The sequence below is a fragment of the Hordeum vulgare genome, chromosome 4H (assembly GCF_904849725.1).
Source record: "Hordeum vulgare subsp. vulgare chromosome 4H, MorexV3_pseudomolecules_assembly, whole genome shotgun sequence".
Lineage (NCBI taxonomy): Eukaryota > Viridiplantae > Streptophyta > Magnoliopsida > Poales > Poaceae > Hordeum > Hordeum vulgare.
Window position 1 is genome coordinate 320,067,697 of NC_058521.1, and position 18,189 is coordinate 320,085,885.

Consider the following 18,189-nt stretch of genomic DNA (forward strand, 5'->3'; position numbering starts at 1 on the left):
GAGGGAAACCAACACATCAACGAGGCTAAGCAATTGACTATCCTTTTCCACTCGTTGTGTGGAAGTTGTTTGTTGTTTTGTGTTTAGCCACTGAAGACGGTTGTGGGTAATATTTCTATTGGTTCAGTAAACCTTGGTTTCATAACTATGGGAAATACTTACCCATTTATGATGCGATAACCCGCTCCTCTTCACGGGTAACCAAACATCGATTACGAGTATCAGGAAGGATTTCAGGCGCCGTTGCCAGGGAATATCATCACCAACTATCATGTAACTCCACCAAAAATTTCATTCACTTGTTCCTCATTTTATTTGTTGGTATATATAGTTTATCTCCTATAAAAAGATACAAAAATATTTATCTTTTCTTGCTTAGCTTGTCACTAGATTGCATCTTCGCTCTCTAGTTTGCTTGTTACACTTGTCACTTTGCTCACGTAGTCACCATGTGACAAGATAAATTTAATAACATCTCTTACTATCATAGAATGTTGGAAGTAGAAGGCTCCATGAAAGCCATCATGACTTTGCAATATGAGCACAATGAATTTTTTGCATCAGAGATTAAAGCACATTCAACTTTGCTTACTGCTATCAGTGCTAGACTTGATGAGGTCAATAAGGAAGTGTCTAATCTTCAAACACAATTTTCTAAAACAAAAGAATTTCTAGGAAAGATTTCTGATAAACAAACCACTCTAGTAAATAGGATGGCTGCTAAACCGGAGTCTTTCCCTATAGGGAATCATGACGAAAACCTTAAAATGAATGGTATTTCTCCTATTGAATCTTTGTTTACTTATATGAATACTAATGATAAAGGGATTGGAGATGAGTCAACTTTAGTTAAGGAGCATCCCGTTTTCTTGATGGGTGACGATCCTAAGGATAAGATTGAAAAAGTGGGTTTGGAGAGGTCAAAACTTTAACTAGTGATGTGCCCACTATCTTGGATTACAAGGACTTTAATTATGATAATTGCTCTTTAGTAGAATCTATTTCCTTGCTGCAATCCATTATTAGCTCACCCAATGCTTATGAATAAAATAAATCTTTTACTCAACATATAGTAGAAGTTATGGTAAATGCTTATGATGAGAAACTTGGGCTTGAAGTTTCTATTCCTAAAAGGTTGAGTGATAAGTGGGAACATACTACCAAAATTAAGATAAATAAATACGAATGCAATGCTTTGTGTCACCTTGGTCCTAGTGTTTCAACTATACCTAAAGCTTTCTGTGATATGCTTGGTCTCACCAATATTGAAGAATGTTCCCTTAACTTGAATCTTGTGGATTCTACCATTAAGAGATCCTTAGGTAGAATTAATGATGTGCTTATCATTTCAAACAAAATTATGTGCTTGTAGATTTTATTGTGCTTGACATTGATTGCAATCCTACTTCTCCTATTATACTTGGAAGACCTTTCCTACGGACTATAGGTGCAATCTTTGATATGAAAAAGAGAAACATAAGGTTTCAATTCTCTTAAAGTAAAGGATGGAAAACTTCCCTAGAAATAGGATCAAACCACCTTATGAATCTATCATGATGTCCACTTATGGATTAAATGTCAAGGATAACAACACTTGAAACTATGCAATATGCCTAGCTAGGGGCGTAAAACAATAGTGCTTGTTGGGAGGCAACCCAATAGTTATCTTTAATTTTTCATTTACTTTCTATTAGTGTGTGATAACATGATTATTGCGTGTGTAATAATTGTTTTTTTATGTTTTAATTAGTGTTTGTACCAAGTAAAGCCTTTGGGATGATTTGCACGATGAGTAGAATTGATACGGTGCAAAAAATCACAAACATTGATGCCAAGTGTAGAATTTCACTAATTTTACCCGAACGTCTTTTTAAACTGAATTGTTTACATAGTAGTGATATACAAATTCCTTGAATTTTCCTATTTTTCGGAATTTTTGGAGTTACCTAAGTATGGCAATTAAATATATTACTACAAATTGTTCTGTTTTCAATAGATTCCGTTTGTGCATGCATAGTTTGCTTGTTTTGATTATGTTATGTATTATATCAAGGGGGTATAAGCCATGCAGAATTTAGAATACAGTACCATATGCTAAAATAAAATAAGAAACAATTTATAATAGTACCTAACTGTTTATTATGTTCCATATACTAACGGATCTCATGAAGTTTTGTTGAGTTTTGTGTGATTGAAGTTTTCAAGTTTTGGGTATTATCTCTATTGACAAAGGAGTGATAAGTAGAAAGAGCCTAATATTGGGGATGCATAAGGCACGCCAAGGCAATGTTCTAGGAAAATTCAAGCATCTAAGCTTGGGGATGCCCCAGGAAGGCATCCCCTCTTTTGTCTCAATCCATCGATATGTTACTTGGAGCTACATTTTTACTCGTCACGTCATATGAGTTTTTCTTGGCACATCGTTTGCTTTTGTTTAATTTTACTTTTAGTTTGCCACAATCATTGTTCGCTAGACATAACAGTTTGAGAGAGAGACATCATCATCATAATTTTTTAGAATACTCTATGTGCTTCACTTATATATTTTGATCTTAGCAGTTGGTTTAGTACTTCACTTATATCTATTAAGCACGGTGGCATGTAGATTTTATAGAAATAATATGCTCTAGTTACTCACTTATATTTGTTTTATATTAGTTAAATAGTGAAAATAATTTGCATGCGTCATAATACTAGATCAAAAATAATGAGTGTTCAATAAGTGATAATTAAAGCCATCATGTAGTAGCACATATAGAGAAATTGTGGTTAATGATATTGATGTGGTGATATGAAAATGTGTGAGTGTATAATAATTAATTTAGAGGGGCGTTGATATTAAGAGATGTTAAAACTTCTTGAACATCTGAAAAATCAAAAGGGCTTGCTGATGATGTGTGAGCATTTCTATCCCTCGTTGAAAACCTAGTGTTGTTTTGACTCAGAGTCCCGCGATGGTTAATTCCTACCAACCCTCTCCCTCGGGGCATGCGAGTAGTACTTGATTCCTTATAAGACTGATAAAACTTTGCAATATGTATATGAGTTGTTTATGACTAATATGAGACCATGGACATACGCAATCTCACCTCCTCGTATTACTAGCCACTCTAGTACCATGCATAGCCCATTCTCACCTCGAGGATTGGTGTAACTTTCTCTGGTAAATCAAAACCATTCCAAGATGTTGCACATAAGCCTTATTATACGCTCTGTTGCACATAAGCCTTATTATATCGTCCTCAAAACAGACACCATACCTGCCTATTATGGCATTTCCATAACCATTCCAAGATATAGTGCCATGCAAATTCCATCGTCACTTCACATGACTAGTTCGTTCATCATCATATTGCTTTGCATGATCATATAGAGCTCACATAGTATTTGTGGCAAAGCCACCGTTCATAATACCATGTGTGGAAAATACACCAAATATCATATGTTGAATACATGTAACGCTAGATCATTGCACATCCTGGTACACTGCTAGAGGCATTCATATTGGATCAATGTTGCTTCATTCATCATATCGACTTATCCATGAGTTGTAAGTAAATAAAAGTGTGATGATCATCATTATTAGGGCATTCTACAAAGTGTGATTATCATCATTATTAGAGCATTCTCCCACTGAGGAAATACAGATGAGGCAGGCCAAATGAGCCCACAATTAAAAAAATGATGAAAGAGGGAAAAAGAGAGAAGGGGCTTTGCTACTATCCTTTACCACACTTGTGCCTCCAAGTGGCACCATGTTCATCATGTAGAGAGTATCATGTTGTATCTTTCATATGCTAGTGGGAATCAAAAAAATATAAACTTGGCTTGTATATTCTGATAACGGGCTTCCTCAAATGCCCGAGGTCTTCATGATCAAGGAAGTTGGATGCACACAAGTAAAGTCCAACATGTGGCACTATCTGTATTTCGCGACGAGGCCTTAATAGGGATAGAGATGCATCTCCACATTTCGCAAGTACAAAAATCATTGCAGATACATTTATGAAGAGATGAGTATATGGATTGTATTACACTCACAACTTTATAAGTCACACAACATTTATTCAAACATCCACAAGACATGGTCTATCGACGGACGAAATCAAATGATAAAATTGCGATGAGTCTGTCTTGGTACCCCAGGAGACGACCAAGGCCTTCTACTCGTCGGGGTATGTCATGTACATGTGCCTGCTCTCTTCATCGTACGCCCACTGGAGCTCCAATGCATCAACTGACTTGGGATCTGCGGTACCTGAACATGTGGTGTTATAGTAATCTCTGACCACGGGAACTCAGCAATCTCGTGGCCAATATATCGGAACTAATCAAGTTATTTGGGTAACCCATGGTTAAGTGGTGAGGTTGCAGCAACACTAAGCATTATTAGGTAGCTATCTTACGAGAACATGATTTAATTTGAGTGGTTTAGGCATAATAGATATGAGCTAATAATGATAAAGAAGTGATCCTGAACACCTACTCACATCACACATAACTCCACCATGTCGTTAGTGGGAGTAGAAACTCACGATCAGAGATAATCACGGTTACGCACACAGCTGGCAGATTTTAGTTGAGTTTACTTCAAGGTCTCTATAATAGGATGTTAAACAAATTTCCAAGTTGCGACATAATCATGGGCAGGACTTTCTGAAAGATATTAACCCTGCAGGGGTGCTCCAACTAGTCCATCACAAACTACCACAAGCTGCGTAGGAAACCTCGACCACGAAAAACCCGTGATCTCCTCGGATTCCTGGTGGAAAACAACAACCTTGAGACAGCCCAAAGTATCTTCAGAATCCCGATGCACAAGGTATATCGAGAAGGTTAAAACGAATCCAGCAAGACCGCCCGACGTGGCAATGACCGTGATAAGAATCGCGTATCTCAGTCTCAGGACACGTCAGATAAGTGACATGTATGGTGGCCTGATAGAAATCTCCCAAGTTGCCCTGGGTTGTCCCCGCACAGTGATTTGGGTTGGACCAACACTCATGAGGAGCACCGGCCCAGGGGTTGATTAATTATACTCAGGGTAGCTATTTCCTATGCTTTTTAATTTTTAAGTTGTTTAGCAAATGGAGTACCAAAGTTGGGTCTTGCGAGACAAGTTCTAAACCAAAACGACTTATCATTGGGGTCCCCATAATAACCCCATGCGTGTGAGGAGCGCTCAATATGGAACATAACACCGATAATTGGAAACTAGGGCGGCAAAAGCGGAACAAAACACTGAGAAAAGGCCAAGCCTTCTGCCTTCACCAAAATATATATGTGCAATAATAATATGATATTCCAAATATCCATGTCAAACACATGGATCAACGTGTACCTTCAACTAGATATGCCATAAGACGGGTTGAGCAAACGCTAAAATAGTCAATCAATGGCTTGCTAGGATGTGGAGGGGTTAGAGGCTTTTCATGGAAATTTTGGAGGCTCGATATTCTAGGTGGTAGGCGCCAGTGATTAACGATGGAAGTGAGAGAGTTAAGCATAACAAAATTAGAGGCAATATCAAGATCAGCGATCATCTTTCTTGGCACTTCTTCCGAGGGTTAAAACTCTTCCTCTTCAGGAATGTTCTCAAAGAGATCCTCGTACTCATTGTAGGCACCCAGCACTACCCACAAGAAATACAACATCCAATGAACACACATCCATGGCAAGATGCTCAAACATATGATGCATGAATATGATGTGGATGAAGCATGGCAATGCTACACTAGTCATATTTCTCAGGCAACTATTTAGTTATTACAATTCTGTACACAACCTCAATATTAATTATTAGTACATGCATGAACATGGCAAAAATGAATGCATCTCGAGAAAATGATACAAAAGCATATAAAGAACGTTGCAAATCGAGTTAAGGATCTCTCGGTACTCTCACTACATGGTACGGAAGGCAACAAACAAAAAATAGACTTTGAGAGAGGCTATGGGAAATTGCTTGGCATCCCAAGTATGCCACTAGATAGCACACTAAATTCTAGGTGATATATACCTAAAGTTCATGCAACACAAAGGGGTACAGTTCCCACAAAGCACAAAACAAACCAACAAGGAATTTGTCCAAAAATAACATCCTACCACTTTGTTCATATTAAAACTAGCAGCTACATCGACCCATCAAGTTCAACAAAGACATGGATATGAAGCCAAAATAGAGTACTACAACCTCTAACAACCAGAAACATGGATATCATCTTGGTTCAATGGCAATCTAGCCAACAACATGGCAAAATTATAACAGATTAGGACTTAGTGAAAATATCAGTTTTGCGCAAGCAGATTTATCATGATGGCATGTTCACAGCGATAAAACACTATACTACAGTAACTTCCATGGCATCAAACTTAATAGGATGACAGAGTGCAACAAATACTACAATTCACTCCCACTAGCCATGAGCTAATACTACATAGAATCAATGATAGATCATCTAAACATGGCATGGTTATATAAGCAGATTCTCAGCCTTAGTCAAATTTCACAAGGTGAATTCACAGGAGTTTACATCAACATGGCATGTTTGACGCCATTTGATAGAGGGCAACATGCTCATTCATCCGCACCAATATACCAATATAAAGAACTTATATATGCTTGGCAATCCTCATGGCAACATAGCTACTTGAAAGAGTTTTCAGACTTTGTCATATTTCAACATACCCAAACAACAATCTTAAGATGGATTGTTCACAACGAGAAAGCCACAAATATGCGAATTTTTTTATGGAAAATAGAATATCATGACCTAGTACTGCCAAAAACCTACAACTTTTATGTTGGCAAGTTTGACAAAGGGCGTAAGGATTGCTCCACACAAAAATGACAATTGGGGACCATGGTGAAAATTAGCATGGACATCAACTTGCTCAAACCGAAAAACTAATGCCACCATTGAATTCCTTGGATTTTTATCCCAAATTCATATATCATAGGCATATGTTATAACATCAAGTTATAACATAGTATATGCCACATTTGGCATGTGCCCAAAATGGACTAGCCAGATTAGGAAAGACCCTAAATGGAAGGTTGCCAAAACAAGAAATATTGTATTCTACAACGAGAATAAACAGAATAAAAAAATAAAAGGCACAGGGCCCACAGGCCAGTGGGAGTATGCCCCTCGGTGGTTGACAAGGGGGGCCACCTATCGCCTCGCAATAAGAGGGAAAAGGGGGCTAATGGTGCGCCCACGCGGGGTCGAACCCGGTGTAAGGGCATATTTCTACCCAATAAGTTTGGTGATTGATGAGGACACTCTTGCGGACTAATCGTGTGCAATAAGGTTTTCAGTTATTTCCTAGGTTTCCACAAAGATGATTCTTGCCCCTCAGTGTTTTGATGTGAAGACGGTTTTCGCTCTTGCGCTTTGTTGTCGGTCGACTTGGGTCGTAGGAAAATCCATACTATCAAGAGGGGGTCCGCTTTGGAAAAGTCTAGGTGGAGTCATCACGGACACTTCTTCTTCACCCCCTTTTCTGCTTCGATGGAGATTTCTACCTTGCCTAGCCCTGCCTAGCAGATTCCAAGCGGTAGTACTGCTCCCATGAGCGGTACTACCACATAACAGCGGTAGTACTGCTCTCAGCGGTAGTGCTCTGCTCGTGCCTCAGGCACATACCACTCTCCAAAAGTGTGAACACTTTTGTCAATGAGTTTTGCGGTAGCACTGGGTGGTAGTACTGCCCGCAGACCGGTACTACCCTTCAAGGCGGTACTAATTGCTCTGCCTCGGCTCTAGCCTCTCCTCTCTTTGCCTCAGCTGTAGTACCGCTCCCCTGAGCGGTACTGCCGCTTACATTGGTACTACCGCTCCCAGGAGCGGTAGTACCGCTCTAGCTCATGCACAGTGGGTGGGTAACGGGCAGATTCCCTCCCCCACTATATAAAGGCGTTCTTCCTCCCTTAGAACCCTACCTTTGACTCCCTAATCTCCATTGTTGTTCCAAGCTCCATTTTAGCCCGATCTGTCTCCCTAGTTAACAAAACTTATTGATATTCTAGGGTTTGGTTGCGGGGGACTTTATCTACACTTCCAACAAGAGGAATTTGATCCCCCCATCAATCCCTTGCGGATCTTGTTACTCTTGGGTGGTTGAGCACCCTAGATGGTTGAGGTCACCTAGAAGCCATATTCTATTGCGGTGAAGCTGCGTGGTCTTGTTTGGGGCCTCCAATTAAGTTGTGGAGATTTCCCCAACCTTGTTTGTGAAGGTTAGGTTGCCGCCTTCAAGGGCACCACTTAGTGGAATCACGGCACGTCACGTCGTGTGAGGGCGTGAGGAGAATACGGTGGCCTTACTAGCATCTTGGGGAGCATTGTGCCTCCACACTGCTCCAACGAAGCCGTACTTCCCCTCAAAGGGAAGGAACTTCGGAACCACATCCTCATCTTCATCGATTCCACTTGTTGTTATCTCTGACCTTTACTTGTATTCACTTATTGCTTATTATTGTTGTTGTTAGCATCATATAGGTTGTTCTCATAGTTGCATATCTAGAAAACCTATTTGTTGCTAAATCTAATTTGTTTATATAAAATTATAAAAATTGTTTGTTGCCTATTTACCCCCCCCCCCCTCTAGTCAACCATATTGATCCTTTCAATTAGTATGAGAGCCTCGTCTCTTTATTAAGGGTTTCACCACCCAAAGAGTATGGTTGACGATGGGGAACGTGTTGAGGAGGTGCCCGAGGGAGATGTCGCAAACTAGGTCACCCGAGATGAATCAAATGAGGTCACGTCCACATTTAAATCCTGAGTGTCTATCAAAGTCAAAAACATGCTTAAGGATTTCCTTGATATTTACAAACCCCCACTAACCCGTTGTTGGTGGCTAATCTCACAACTTCGGATTCGGGGGGCAATTCACAAAAGGAAAATCCTAGTAGTGAAAAGGATAAAACACCTCAAGGAACAAGTGGGGCAAATACCTTTGCATCTGTTCCTCCTCCCACGGTCTATTGAGGACCGGTCCACCCACCGCATATTATTAATCTAGGTCCTCCACCAAAGCTTGTTAAGAATTATTTTCCTAACTGGGTTTTTCGTATCAAGTCTCATTTGAACCACATATCAACACAACTTTGGAGAATCATTGAGCAGGGATACTACCCGCATGATCCAAGAAATCTCATGCCAAGAGAAGAGGCCGACAATCAGCTCAACCACTCTGCCTTATTCATTCTTCAAGTAGTTGTACCTGTTGAAGACCTTCCTCACTTGCGTCCCTTCACTCGTGCCAAAGATTTTTTGTAGGATATCATTTCCATGTACAAGGGAAGCTCTAGAATTCAATGGTCCAACTAAGAAGTGGTTCTTGATGAGGCCGTTGAATTTGCCATGATCGACGATGAGGACCCTCGTTAACCATATTGAAGAGTTACAACTCTTGTTGTTGCTATTCAGGATCGTGGAAGCAAAGATGTGGATGACACTTGGATTAAGCTTCTCAAGGCCATCATGCCTTTCAACAAGTCCATGTCCTTCGGCATCCGTCAAAGGCCGGACTTTCATTCCTTGACCTCAAGCGATGTGTTCGATGAGTTTATTGCCATGAACATATTGAACAAGACTGCTGACAATGCTCTAGTCCAAGTTCAACGGTCAAGAAAAGAGTCCCCCAACCTTGCTTTGAAGGTCAAGGCTGCTTTGGAGAAGATGAGGAAGACGAAGAAGAAACTTGTCCTGAAGACACCAAGTATGCTTACCATGAGCACATGAGTCTTGCATGAAGGCGGTTTTGGGGAACAAGTAAAACTCAAGGCCCAACTTCTCCAAGAACAACTCAAGTGGGTCTAAGGGAAAGCAACGCGTGAGAACTTGCTACAATTGTGGAAATGTGAGTCACTTTGTGGAAGATTCTCCCTATGAGGAGAGGGAAGACAATGGTGGCAAGCTCATTTGCAAAGACAAGACGAAGTCCTTCCCAAACAAGAACAACTTCCCCAAGAAGGTGCCCCAGAAGGTGTTGGTGGCTCAAGAAGAGTACCCTTGTGATGGGGATAATGATGATGAGACAAGTAGTGAAGCAATGGGAATGGCCACGGTGGACATTGCATCCTCTTCTGCAAGCCAGGTGTCTCTCTTCAAGGCCCTCAATGGGAGCTGCATTGCCAAGTGCTTGATGGCTAAGGACTTCAACAAGGTAACCTCGAACGCTCAAACTACTAACATCAAAGCTACCATTTCTACTACAATGGTTAGCGGTGACGAAAGGGAAGAGGTAGAGGAGGAGGAAAGCTACTTTGGTAAATTCATGAGAAAACTCAAGGTCAAACCAAAGAAGCATTTTGTTGCTCTCCTGGAACAACTGATAGAGGCTAATGCCCTCATTGAATCTCCTTAAGAAACTATCTCTACATTACAAGGTCATAGTCGCGACTATGCCGATGAGATTGCGGATCTTTCTATTGCTCTTGAGGAGTCACCTAACGATGACCTTGCTAAGTTAAAGAAACATCTTGATCATGCTCTTGTTCTTGCCCGTGTGCTTCAAACCGAAAAGAGTGCACTTCGGCTTGATCATGTTAGACTCAACAAAGAGCTTGCAACACTTGACAAGGCACACAAGTCCTTGAAGAGTGCTCATGTCTCTTTAAAAGAGTCTCGGGCTCAACTCCAAGTAAAACTCACTAAGGAAATATACACTTGCTCTCCATTTGTTTTAATTTATAACGTCCATGCTACTAACCCCTGCTATGAGCATCCACATATTGTGAACGAGAACTACAAATTAAAAGAGCAGCTTGAGAAAGGCCTTGTGACATGCATCCAAGGTGAAATAATCTTAATGACCTTTTAAGCAATCAAAAGGAAGTGGTTGCAAAGGAAGGGGTTGGGTTTGCACCCAAGTCCAAGAAGGTGAAGAAGAAGAAGACCAAGCAACCTCCCCAGCTTATGGAAATCATTGTTAAATCTAGGGAGAGTACTCATGAGAAGAAAATGACCAAGCTAAGGGTGGTAATGCCATCAAGGGCAATACCCCTCTACCCAACACAAACGACAACTTTAACCCCTCTTATGTTTTGTGTCGTGCCAGTGATGGGAATGTTTTTGCTAAGTTTATTGGTTCTGATGATGAGTACATTGAATGGTCTATTTGGGATTCTAAGACCCTTGTTACTAACATAAGAGGTCCCATTAAATAATGGGTACCTTAATCCAAGCATTGATCTTATGCAGGAGTTTGCTTCCGGTGGGGTGTCATGGTTGCTTGATAGTGGAGCAACAAATCATATGACCGGAAGAAAGGACTTGGTGGTGGACGTTCATCCCGACCCATCCATTGCCACCCAAGTCTCCTTTGGGGATGATGCGATTTCAAAGGTATTGGGTCTCGACAAGGTGGTAATTTCTCCCGAACTTACCATTGAAAAGGTTACGCATGTTGAGACCCTGGCATACAATTTACTTTATGTTCATCAACTTGCACTTATGCGATTTAGTACTTTCTTTGGCCTTGACTCTCTATCCCTTTTGTGGAGCAAGAGTCATGTCGACAACGATCTCTATGTGGTTAAATTTTTGGAGCGACCCACTAAGACCGCGACTTGCCTAATGGGTAAAGTTGATGTGGGATGGCTTTGGCATCGCCGCCTAGCCCATGTCAATAAGAGATCTTTGCAAAGTCTCCTCAAAGGTAGATATCGTGCTTGCAGTGCGTGTATTGAAGGAAAGATTCATGAGACAACTCACCACCCCACGACTATCATGTCCACTAAAAGGACCTTGGAGCTCCTTCACATGGATCTCTTTGGTCCTCCATCTTATGATAATCCTGGGGTAAGAAAGTATTGCTTGGTGATAGTGGATGATTACTCAATATATACCTGGGTATGGTTTTTCAAGAGAAAGAGTGAGACTCAACAAACCGTCATCGACTTTGCTAATGAAGCTCAATGCCAACATAATGCAAAGATATTGATGATCAGAAGTGACAATGGCACCGGGTTCAAGAACTATACCCTAAATGAATTTCTGAGTGATGAAGGAATCAAGCATCAATACTCTGCTCCTTACACTCCTTAACAAAATGGTGTGGCCAAAAGGAAGAACTATACATTGATGGATGTGGCAAGAACCATGAGGGCGGAGTTTAAATCTTCGTATAACTTTTGGGCCAAAGCCATCAACACCGCATGTCATGCATCCAATGAGCTCTACCTTCACAAAGGCTTGAACAAGACTCCATATGAAATTCTTACCGACAACAAGCCCAACCTCAAGTACTTCCGGGTGTTTGGCTGTAAGTGTTTCATTCTTAAGAAAGGTGTTCATTTGTCTAAATTAGAACCTAGAGCTCAAGAGGGCATATTTTTGGTTATGCTACAAACTCTCGAGCTTATCGTGTCCTCAACCAGTCCTCGGGATTCATTGAGGAGACGTGTAACATGGAGTTTGATGAGAATAATGGCTCCCAAGTGGAGAAAAGTGGCCTTTGCAATGTAGGTGATGAAATCCCCCCCAAGTCATAAGTAGAATGGGCGTGGGATACTTCCTGCCCGTTGAGGAGCCCCTTGTGGCTGAAGGAGAAGGACAATGTGCCAATCATGTGGAACCATCACCGACGCAAGACCCACACGCTTCCGGAGAATGCTCTGAAGGCCCTCATCCCAGTGATCCCTGATCAAGGAGAAGATCAACGTCAAGATGGTCGTACACCAAATGATGTCCTTGATCCTGCTTACCCCCCTTAGGATGATCAAGATCCAGCGCAAGCTCAAGATCAATACCAAGATCAAGATCTAGAGCAAGAGTAAGAACAAAATCAAGCTCAAGATCAAGGGCAAACTCGAAAAGGCAGAACAGGTCTCAAACATGCTCCTCAGCTTACCTCTGAGGAGATTCAAGAAAGGCGTGCTACCAATACTACCAAAAAACTCAAAAATTATCCGCATGTGCTGGAGAATGTCTACGACATATTAGAGAGAGGGGTAACCACACATCATTAATTATCAAACTTTAGTGCACATCATGCATTTGTTTCTTGCATTGAACCACTAAAGGTACAGGAGGCTCTCAAAGACATAGATTGGGTTCCACCCATGCAAGAAGAACTCAAACAACTTTGAATGCAACAAAGTGTGGAGACTGATGCCAAAACCACAGGATACCAACAATGTCATTGGGACAAAGTTGATCTTTAAGAACAAGCAAGATGTGAACGCTGTAGTCACTCGCACTACAAGAAATATGTTAATCCATGACGGATTTTTGATGACGTTCTACCAAACTGTCATGGAAACTGTCACCGATTTGCAAGATGCAAATGGGTCCTAGAATGATAGTCTCATTGCGATGGACTTGAAAGAACTGTCACAAAAACTGTCACGGATAAGCCAAACGGGCCTAGTCGAGCTTATGTTTTCATTCTTTATATACTATTTGGACCGTCATGCATTGTTCTTATTCACGTGTCCTGTATGTCATTTATTTGGCCCACATGTCACCATATGCAATTAACTCTATATAAGAAAAACCAAACACCGAAACAAAGAGCGCGGGCGACGGCGCGAGATGGAAAATTTCAAGTTTGGAGAGCGGGGGTTGAAAATTTTGAGCTAGCCTTTTTTTACTGAGAGCCAGCCATTTAATATAACTACAGATACCACACCATCCTAACCCTAAATATCTCCTCCCGTCCACAACCATCAGCCGCCGCCGCTCCTCCTCGCGCCGCTCCATGCCGCCGCCGCTCCTCCTCGCGCCGCTCCATGCCCACGTGAGGGCCATCCCCATCTATCCCTTGCCGTACCACTCCCGATCTGCCCCATGCCATGCCCCTCCGATTCAGATCGCCCCTCATGCTATGCGGGAGAGGGGCTGGTGGCAGGGGGAATGCGGAAGTCAAACGGTCCTGCCCCTTGAGATGAGGCCGCAGTGGTGGTGGCCCCACCGACAACCGGCGGCGGGCACAGATTCAGATCCATCTGACGGGGAGCCAAGCTGAGGTACAGGAGGTGGCGGCTCCACCACGGACCCAGAATGCGTGGGTGGCCGTGGCTGGGTCCAATCGTGTGCGAGCTGCATCACCATTGCTCCCCACGTCGCGGTCATCTTCTCCATCCGTGATGAGCGTCTTCTCAATGAAGCAGATAATGCTAATCAATACGGTCTCGTTCATACTTTGTCTAATGATATAGCAGATAGTGGCAGAGCTATGAATGAAAGGCTAGGCTGGCCAAGCTACATGGCAACACATTTTTCTATTGTAGATTGTAAACGTCATGATTTCAATGTACTAATTTATGCTGTAGTGAATAATTTTTGGGAAAATTAAGGGGATTGCCTAAAATTTTTATAGGGGAATTCTATTAATAATAATTCAAAGAAATTTACATGATTTCAATGGACTCAAAGAAATGGGGGAATGACCCGGCCAACTAGGCAGCTGCCTCAGCGGCTCGCCATTGCTAGTTGTGGCCTGCGGATCGTGGCCTCACCAGTCCGCCGACTATGACTGCGACGTGAGAAGCAAATGATATGTGTGTTGTGCCGGTGGCTGGCAGCCAGTGGCTGTGATTCTGCGACCCGTGTGGCGCTGTGGGGCAGTCGTGGGCGGCTTCTCCACTGTTGAGTACTGGTAATGTGCCTCTGTATTTACCTTACTGTTAACACTGACAGTTGAGTTTTGTAGCTCCACTATATACTTACAATATTTGTTCTCTTGATTGTTTTTTCTCACTAGTTAACCAGACTTTATAGGAAGATCAACATCTTCGAAAATTAGAAAGACAGATTAAATTGAGAGATATAGCTAATTTATCTCTGTTATTCCTTATGGCTGAAAATAGCAAAACTTATACGTATTATTTTTCATGTGCAGAGGATTTGGTAAAAGATAACAAGCAATTTGATGTTGTAATTTCTCTTGAGGTATGAACATTTTTCGTCTAGTCTTACATCCTTGTTGTCTTGCAGAGATGCTTAATCAAGAATAGATTGCCTCCACTATTGCTATTCCTAGCATTGATTTGTTATGTTAGGTATACATATATATATTGAAAGTAAAATCAAGGGTGCTACTAGTAGTGTATATACTCGAACCATACTAGTACTTTGTAATATTCTGTAGCGGCAAGTGTAGAACCATACACACATATATCAGAAGGCCAGGCAGTGCTATAAACTAAATAGAAACAAACAAGGTTCTAGTAGTGTATATCACTATAGGAAAAGGTAGTTCTTAGGAGGCGCTTAGGCACGCCTAGGCGCTAGGCAATGGCCAAACGCCTCGCCTGGGGCATAAGCAAAAGCATAGGCAGGACATGCAAGAAACTTTCTACCAAGAGAGAAATCACGCCATATTGCACTAGTGTGTCAAATGAGCCATATTCCAATGGAAGTAGCTGGTAGTTAACTTATATGTATGATTTGAATTACGATAATACACATATAATAACCATAAATATATCCTAATAGTAGAAATCATATTACCGCCTAGGCTACGCCTAGAGCGCTTATGCACCGCCTAGGCACTAGGCACAGGCAAACCGCCTCGCTTACGCCTACCGTTTTTTCCAACCTTGGTGTATATATTGGATATTAGTAGTTTGTAAAATTCTACAGTGGCAAGTGTAGAACCATACACACATATTTTAGAAGGGTCGGAAGTGGTACAAACTAAATAGAAACAAACATGGTTCTTGTACTGTGAATTGATTTTGTTTATACAACAAAGAGCGTGCACCTATTTACTTGATAGGAACCCTTCTGCTGGTGGTGTTCTGCAGCTAATCTGTTCTGTTGTTGCAATGTTGGATGTTGATACTTTAGCTACATTATTGTTGTTGATGCTCTAGATGATTAGATGTTCTACTCTACTGGTATTGTGTTAGTTTTGCAGCTGCTGAAATGTTTATGCTAGCTGCTTGTAGGCTAATTTCTAGCTATTGTAGGCTTATTATTCCTGGACAGTAGCCCCAAATATGCAAATCAGGCTGTAAAAAATATGATTTAATCAGTGTTATTTGTTACGTGTTCGACATGCCTTCAGCTTATTGTTATCTCTAGAGTTATAAGTGAGTCTAGTATCAGTAGGGCAATGTCTATTATAAAACATAGGAGAGGTAATCGTGATTGACTTTCCTTCCTAGTTTGGTTGCAAACATCTGTGATCATTTATCTTTCTTGTATTCTTTCAGTTTAGGTACGTGCATGTATCATGTGTAAAGAAACAATCTTCTTGTGCGGGCCCCCATTCTTTTTGGTCTAGAGAAGATGAAGATCAATGCTCATCATTTCTACCCTCAGGTAGAAATGAAATTATTCTTTGTGGTTCTTGCAACTCCACTTATCTTAGATTTGGTTGTGTGTATTTGATGAACAACCCTTATTTAAATCATGATGTTCTATATACCATTTCTGTTAGCAAACAGGAACTTCCATAGAAGAAAAAATTGCAAGCATGCTTAAGTTAGATGATATCACTTGCCCAAATGTACGCATAAGGGAATAGGAACTAGATGTAAAGATTCTTTGTCGTGCAAACAGGATTACTGAGGATATATTCTGTGGTATCTCATGGCATTGTGTGTTTTATTTCCTGTTGGTGTGCCTGTGATGAGAAGAACAAAAAGTACATCACTATGCAGGCACAAAATTTGTATTGGATTAAAATCTGGTGTTACAATACATCTTGTTATGTTATGCATATTTGTGGCAAGCTGCCTTAGCTGTAGTCAATCTATGTGAATGGGTCATCCTCTAATAAATGTATGTTCACCAGGTTTTGGTTTAGCATGTCATCTCGGTGTCCTTGCAGACCTGCCAACCATCGGAGTTGAAAAAAAAGGAGGTTAATTTTACTCCTATTGCAAGTATTTTTTTGTAGTGTCTCAAGTTCTTCTCTTACAGTTCTACTTTTAGGGAAGACTAAATCTTCAGTGTTTTCAATGCCCCAGTTGCACCATGTCGATGGTCTTGACCAATCTGAAGTCAGAAAACAGTTTGAAGCAAAAGGAAACTGCAATAAGGAATGTATTTCATTGACCGATGGTGTAGTGTTGGAGATTAAAATCATGCAGTAGTGTACTTTCAATGATGTCATGTTACTTGATTTTTATTAAATGCTTATGCTTATAGCACCTTGTAAATATGCTTGTGATGTTTTGATATTAATTTTGCATTTTGAAATCAGACCAGATTGTTTGAAATTTGTATTGTCTTGTGGAATGGATATAATTGCATGTCTTTGTTGTAAATTATGATGCATGGAGAAGATAAGTTGGGGGTGAAAAGAAGGGCTAATCGGTTGGACTGGATTGAAATTATTGGGCCAAAACCTAATTGGGTTGGTTACTACATGGTCCATGCTCGCCTCGACGTCAGATCCACGTAGATGCCACATTGCATCCATGTCATGTAAATCGGCGACGGATTGTTCCGTCATATCCTAGTTTGGGCCGGGCGGGCTGGGGGCAAATCCCTGACGGTAAAGAACCGTCAAGGATGGTGCTATATCAAATTATGAGGCGATATACGTGACGGATTTCAAATCCGTCATGCATGGGCATGCATGACAGTTTTTGGATGATCCATGACGGACAGGGACTGTCATGGATTAACAGATTTCTTGTAGTGTCGAAATAAGGCAAGATTGGTAGCAAAAGGCTACTCCCAAGTCGAGGGTATAAACTATGGTGAAACCTTTGCTCCTGTCGCTCGCCTTGAATCTATTCGCACGTTGCTTGTATTTGCTTCCCATCATAAGTTCAGACTATAATAAATGGATGGGAAGAGTGCATTACTTAATGGTCCCCTTAAGGAGTTGGTTTATGTCAAGCAACCCACGGGGTTCGAGGATCCCAAGTTCCCTAATCAAGTGTATGTTCTTGATAAGGCACTGTAACAGCCCCAATGTAGTACCTTTCCCCATTTGTAATACTTTCCTTCTATGGAAACCTTGTTATGTTTTATGAGGAGGTGCATAAAATTGATCTTGTCTTGATCTCTATTGCATCATGGCATAATGCATAGCATCATTTCATCTTGTTCTTCTTGCACTGCACCTTAGTGTTGAAAGAGATTGAATATGTGAGTGTGACTTTGTGAGTGTAGTGTGATTGGGTGCAACAAGACACATCTCAAAAACCCCCTTGTTGCATCATAGTTCTAAAACCCCTTCTTTCTTTTTATTTTAGTGGAAGATTTAAAACTT